Source organism: Bactrocera oleae, chromosome 6, assembly GCF_042242935.1.
Source record: "Bactrocera oleae isolate idBacOlea1 chromosome 6, idBacOlea1, whole genome shotgun sequence".
NCBI lineage: Eukaryota > Metazoa > Arthropoda > Insecta > Diptera > Tephritidae > Bactrocera > Bactrocera oleae.
In genome coordinates this window covers 34,346,894-34,354,587 of record NC_091540.1, presented here as the reverse complement: position 1 = coordinate 34,354,587, position 7,694 = coordinate 34,346,894, and positions in this window count along the sequence as shown.

The window sequence follows — 7,694 nt, the reverse complement described above, 5'->3', positions numbered from 1 at the left end:
ACATTCAGTAACTGTTATGAAAAATTGGTTGCAAGCCAAAAAAGCGAGCAGGCGACTTGCGTGCAACCACCTTGGAAAACCAAATAAAGGAGGGGTAAATTGGAGCGGTGGAAATGGATGCCTTTATCTGGCCGCATTGACATAGACGCCGCACACTCCAGCTTCCGTGATTCCACACACGGCCGTTCTCTCAATGTTTGCCAGTAGATTTGCTTGCGTTTTTCGTAGCTTTTCGTTGTTAGTACGTACTACATATGCTAATTTAATGCCATGCACAAACGTACTTATTTACATACATAGTTTGTGTGTAAACTAGTTAGCCAACCTTACTATGACATTTGCCATTCGCCCGCTTCGTTACACAGCGCCAAGTCAAGTTCAGTGTCGGCTACTTGCCTCTATGGCAAGCTGCTGCTTTCTTTGTTCTTGCAGTTCTATTTTTCTCTTTATTGTTTGCTTAGCAGAGGTGTTTGTCATTGGTATACACATAAAGTTGTGTGCTAGTATGTGTGTAATTTCATACGTGGCCGCCTTGTCAACCGCATGTCAAGGTTAATTGTTTCGTTCTTGAGTGAATAATAGTAAAAGAAAATGAAATCAAAAAGCGGCACGCAAAATAAGATATTGCTGGGAAATTGTTGGAAATCCTTGCATATATGATTATATGAATATACTTGTATATCAAATGTGACCCTATTGTCATCCAGTTTATTAGATTATTAGAGAGATCACTTAATTTTTGTGCCAATATGGCAATGATTTCCGAATTTAAGATAATACAGTTGAAATTTCGTGAAAAAAGCAATGGAAAATAGGGTTATATAGTGAGTCACACTGGGTAAGGATGTACTGAATTATATGGTTCAACCTGTGATTCAGCTCCTCCACGGTATATGAAAGAACGTTGCATTTATAGATTTTTTCAGAACACTTGGAAATCGTTATGTGTCCACCTTGGTGGGCTAGGAATATTTGTACCCAATCTATAATTTTGGCATCTTCTACAAAATTACCACCAAAACGCAGAGACTTATTATCCTAATAGTGGGTACAGCTTGGCTGTAAGAGTATCTTTTCTTAGTATAGAATTGGTTCACTTTTGCTATTCTAGGAGTGAAATTGGTAGAATTTGATAAAAAATAGTAGATTTTAATTGAATTGTATTGGACGTAAATTTTAGTAATAAATATGATATGGATAGGATATGTATGTATCTATAAGTACATCGAAATTGAAAACAATGTTGTCATCGGAGACACATACGACTTTTCGTTGCCTTTTTAGTAGTTGAGTCATCGTACGTTTTCCTTCACTTTTTTGGTGCGATGAATCCGTCGTTAGGGGGCTCGCTCGGATCATTCTTTGCACAGAATTTTATTATACTCGAATATTCATGGATCTTTCGTGAATATGCTTTGGTAGCATTTGAGTGGCAGCTATTGCTCATTGCAAGTAAACTCGCTGTGCCTGCCGCTACTATCAGCCACTTTTCTTCCATGCTAAGTTCTGTTTACAGGGAACCTCCATCACTAGGGTTTTAAAACTATCGCCAGATACCTTATTAGCAATGGCAGAAGTAGATATACACTCACTCTTTATGCTGTATGCAAAGCAAGTTACCAGGAAGGATGAAAACATTTGTACCTCTGCCTTAGCTAGACACCGAATATGTATAGAAAATCAGGCTGTTGTATCATGTTTATCGATTCCTCCATATGCACGGTTCAATCCAATTAAAGTGTATAATTTTGGTGTTGCTTTCTCAGGGAAAGACAAGAAAGCAAAGTAAAGAGAGTTTTTGTGGCTAAAAGAATTTTAAGAGTGTGTTACGATACACAACACTACAATTAATAAAAGAAATTATTGTTAAGTCTCCAATTTGTGAAGAGAACGAGAATATTAAGCATACAACTAATTTTGGAAACTCCCTTATATAAAATTTCCGTTTTGCCGGAAAATATAAACAACGGTTTTAAAACAGTATGTTGTGTCCACAATTTAATGCAGCTTATCAAGCGTAACCACATAATAGAAACAGAGAACGAAAGTGTTTACACACACACCTGCCGCGTCTACTTAGCAGCACTTGCAAATACTTGTACACTCACATATGTATGTAAATATTTATGAAAAGATGTACGCAATTTTCAGCATATGCAATAAATATTACTGTAAGTATAATTATAGTATATTAAATTGATATAAATGCGAATTCTTTGTTCCCTCTAGTGAAATGGCATATGAATAATGATAATTATTATGCGAGCAGCAGCCAACACCGCAGGTGACCACCCGCACACGCTGTCTACGTCACGTAATACACGTATACACCACCAGGTCGACAGACCGTGACGTTTGCACAAAAATCACTTTGTAAAGCAAACCGAGCAGAAATATGCGGTATTTCAATGCAATAACAAAAAAGCGCTGGAAAAATTAAAAAGGGAAACAACATTAAACGCTTGAAAATGGCAGCGAAATGCAATTAAAGATATTGCAACAACAACAACAGAGTGTGAGAGCCGTGCTTAAAACTGTTTGCGAATGCAACAATTGCAATTGTGAAGCACAAACGCTGATGATATCAGGTAGCACCAGCAAAGCTGTGGCGGTGCAACAATGTGCATTAACGGTAAACTGTGTCAATATTATTGACAGCATTTAGCTGATTAAAGAATCGGCAATTCCAAATTGCGCCGGAAGTGCATATTTTTCATATTTTTAATGTTTTCAGCGAATTCTTCATTTTTATTTACTGCCATTGACATTTATTACTTCTGCGTTTACCTCGCTTTTGGTGGCTACTGTTCGGCTGTAATTTAAAACATGCGTCTGTGCGTACTTACTTTTGCCCATTACGTACAATACATCCTTTTGACACACACAATCGTATGAATAACACTCGGTCTTCGGTGGTAAAGTAATTAAATAAATTATGGAAATATTAATATTCTGAAAATATACTACAGTATTTGTATTAACTGTAACTAAGCTCAAAAGTAGTTTCATCAAACACTTTGATTCAGCGAGAATGTCTTTTCACCCATTCAGAGCAAGGCTGAATGAGCATTACCCAAATGGTGTGTGTAATTTTATCTATATATGTATCTAGCAGTCTAACGAAGGTGATCTACATACATATATCAGGGGTGCCATGGCTCACTTGGTTCCCTTTGAGTTACAACAACATCACTTACAACAAGCAAGTTGACTTGTGTTGTATTGTGTTGCGCGAACCAAAGGACCCAGGTTCGCAGTGGCTCATTCGAAAATAGCGGGGTAGTAAAAATATACGCCCCTTTTAAGGGTTTTAAGTCATCTGCAATTTGATTTAAATTCAATATTATTGATATTAACTTAATCCGTCAAAAAAAGTTTCGGTTGAAGTAACATCAAAATTCAACTTTTTGTGATATTACGGATTTCAACTCTGAATCAGTGAGGTTGACTAGAATATCAAAATATTGCAACTGATACCAATCAGTTTTAGTTGAAAAATTCTGCTTTTATTTAAGAGAATTACAATATTATTGTAATAGAAAATGGTGAACTAAACTATTTTTATATTATATAATTTTAGACTAATTTAATCAGTCATTTTGAACAAATACAAGCAAGCTACAATTTGGAAACAGTGAAAATAAAATTAATTGACCGTGTTAAGAACAAAAAGAGCGGATACAGTCTACTATTCTTAGGAATATACTCTTTGAGTAAAATTAAATATATAAAGCGTTTTGATTTCCTTTGGTCATTTGTGTTTTATCCACTGCACACAAATATGCTGTTCATAATATTTAAAACCTCCTTAACAATATTGTAGTCTGCCCCAGCCCAAAGTTAATATTATTTAAACTGCATTTTTGAGCTGCTTAGGTTAGCAACACCAATGAAACTTCGACAAGTGTGAAGTTCGTAATACCAAAAAAGAGTTAGACTGATTTTTGGAGTTGAAAACCGTAATAGGGGTAGTAGTTTTGAGATTGAGTATTTTTTGGTCATTCTAAAAACTATATTGCTGTAATTTTTACACTTTTGCTCACCCAACAGTTATTTGTATCACCTAAAACTAATCGAGATATATGTTTATAGAGTTCTACTTATATAAGTGTTTAGGATGACCCCACAATTTGAAAACCGAATGACTGTCTGTTGGTCTGTCTGTGCAGGATGAAGCTGCAGTAAAAATTAAGATATCTCGATTAAACTTGGTATACATATTTCTTGGCACCATAAAAAGGTCGGTATTAAAGATGCATAGAATTTAATTATTACCACACCCACAAAATTCGGTTATTTGAAAACCTATAAAGGGCTTTAACTAAGCTCCAGAGTAAGAAACAACGTAGAAGGTTAGCGTTTTCGGTTTGAAAATTTTCAAAAATTGGGCTTGGTACGCCCTTTAATAGGCTTAATGTGCTAATCTTGCAAACCATTAAAAGCTATTTCAAGAAAGTAGGTAAAATCAGATGATAACCACACCCACTCCTTACATAGGTTAGGTTAGTCTGGTAGGCTGCTGAGCCACGCATAGACCAGTTTTTATTCTTTGAGTAGTCATCCTTTACGATGCCTGCTCTTGACGCTAATTTCAATAGACTCTGTGGCCTCACTATCGATACCCCTTCCAGTGTCTCATATTGTAGGGCCCCCAAATGCTTAAAGCCTAGCCTTGTCATTGCGGAACAGGTGCACAAGAGATGCTCCATTGTTTACCCGGTGCCTTGCTCTTGACATTTTCTGCAGTCTTCTCCATCTTTCAGTCCTATTCTACATCCGTGTGCCGAACTCAAACAATGACCAGTGAGTATTCCGATCATGTTTCTAAAGTCCCTTCTATAGAATGCCAGTAGAAATTTTGTATACTTCTGATCTACCGTTTTTCACATGACTTTTGCAGTTTTGCACCCAGGTAGATCGTTCCATCGGGTTTTCATTTTCCTTATCATGCTTTTATCGTCGTATTGACAATGCATGAGTTTTTTAATGTTGATCACGTTTTCATTGTCCTCGATGTCTTTGTAACCTGGCAATCAGTAGAAGTGAAATCGCTTACTTCTGGCGACATTTCCACCGCTGCCCTTCTTTCCAAGACACTTCTTCCAGATGTTGACTCTGGTGTTATTTGCTGGTGCAATAGTAAAGATCTCTCCTGAAATATTCTGCAGTGGCTTGGCAGCTTAAAAGGCTGCCTTATGCCTAACCCTGGACCGTATATCCCTGCACCAACTCCGTCCTCCATTTTCGATCCATCCGTATAAATGTTTAAAGTGTTGAGTACATTAACCTGCCTTTACGCCAACCATTTTTTTATGTTTACTCTGAACCTTTTTTCCCATTTGAAAAGTGGGATCATGTAGACAGTACTTGTCAAATCACCACTATCCACCGAGCTATGCCCGCAGATTCTATATGTAAATTCTCCTGCTACCAGTAGTCGTCCGCCGATTTTTCCGCGCATTTTTCGGCGAAGAGGTCTATAGAGTGGTTCTCAGAGCTCCCGTTATGCACAGCGCAGCGAGGCTCTTTCCAATGGCTTTCGGTATGTAGAGTTCTGTAAGTCTGTCCACCACACTACTGCACCGTTAAGCAGAATTGGTCTTACAGTCGCCGTGTAATACCAGTGCATGAAAGAGGGAGAAAGCCCAAGGTTGTGCCGAGCATTTGCCTATACTTATATAAGGCATTACTGGCCTTTCTTACTCTTTCATTCAAATTGTGCTTCCATGCATGCATTTTGCTGTTCAAGACTACCCCAAGGAATTTTGTAAAGTTTTCAGCCGGAAGGAAGTTAAGCTTATAGGCCTAAACTCTTTCGAGTAGGTTGGGTTGTTTTCACCTACCTCTGGTATGAAAACTACCCTAGCCTGGATAAGTGGATGTGCCTATGGTCAGAGAATGACGGTGTGCCTAGCACCTTCCAGTTTTTTACCATTGCATCTCAACCGGTATTGAGCGTTATGTCTAGGACGTTTCAGGAGGTGGGTCGTATATAGGTGGGTTCCACACCTCGATTGGCTATCGCTAGATTACTTTGCAAGATAAAGATAAATAGAGACTCACCTCTCCGATTGATGTCGCCTGCTTCCTTCTGCATTGATGCTCACAGCATCTTGGTCCGAGTCTTCATAAACTGTGGCCCCCACCGCAACCTGTTCCCGTTGCAGTGGAGGTGGGGACGCTGGCGACACAGCTTGTCAAATCGCTGTGCCCGCTGGTGGTTGCATCGTCCTCTCCCATCGACTTTTTGCTTATTTTCCCAGCCCGCTTCATTCCTTCGTTGATCACCATTTTGAGTTTTGAATTCATAGGTCTACCCCCTATGTTTTACATCTAACGCCAGGTATCTCATTAGCAAAGTCTGATGTATTCCCTCATTCACCTCCTTATGAGGTTGCATATAAAGCAGTCCATCATAAGGGGATGAATGGGAAAATACACCAGCCTTCACTGGATGACGCCTGCTGGCAATGTCATGACCCAGCCAGCCCAGATGAAGCTTGAGACCACGACATTACGATCAGCAACACCCATTGCCCAGTCAACACCCGTGCGGAGGAAACAGCCAACTTTAGGTGAAATTCTTCCAACTTTAGGTGAAATTCTTCATCACAGGAACTACTTGACAAATTCGGTGCGTAGCATTGCTCCGACACTCTTATGTTAAATTGTTAAAATTTAAAATCGACCTACAACTACGCCTACTTCTCGAATATAATTACTTTAAATTCCATATGATTCTTTCAATTACCATATGCCTAAAAATTGTCAATATAGGGAAATATCAGTAAAACTAAGAAATTTATTGTTGTAGTTTAGAGAAAATATTTTCCTAAAAAATGAAATGGTTAAACAAATAGGTGACTGATACACTAGTTCCATACTTTCGGTGAATATATACTGTATATTTCGGCCAATATGTAGGATGTCTTACCAAAATAAAGTGAACGTATAATATTGGATACACTTTAGTTTAATTTCAAAATATCTGAAATTGGTCCAAGAATTACTTAAACTCCCATATACTACATATAATAATTTTCATTATTCTAACAAGCCTTATGCCGAATACGTGGTTCAGTATATTTATAAAATTGCTTGAAATCAGTTTTAGCCATTGGATCAAACCTCATACTAATAATATAATGAATTTCAATCCGTTGGTTGATATTTTCCACATCAACTCCGTATATTAAATATAGCCTTTTCGGTTGAGCTTAAAACCCAAAAATCTCTATCTACGTAATTTATGAACCTCAATATAATTTAATAAGACACCAAGTTTGATTGTAATCCATTCTCGTTTTTGTCGAACATTAAATGTTTAATTCTTTCGCAACATTTTTATACTCTTACAATATGTTGTCACAGAATATAATAGTTTTGTTCACCTAACGGCTGTTTGTAGTACTATCACTGTATAAATTGCCATAGCTAAGCTTCACCATACTGTTATTTGGTATGACGAATCGCATAAGAGTAGGGCATCTGCAGCTGCAAAATTTGTTTTTAAAGTGGGCGTGATCCCGCCCTCTAATGGTCTTAATGCATATATCTCTTAAACCATTTAAGTTATAACAACCAAATTTACTCAGGACAAATCTTATTAGCATCCCTACCGACAATCTGAAAAGGAGTAAATTCGGATGATAACCTCCCACTCTCCATAAAAGTATAAGTATAGTTTGTTAGAA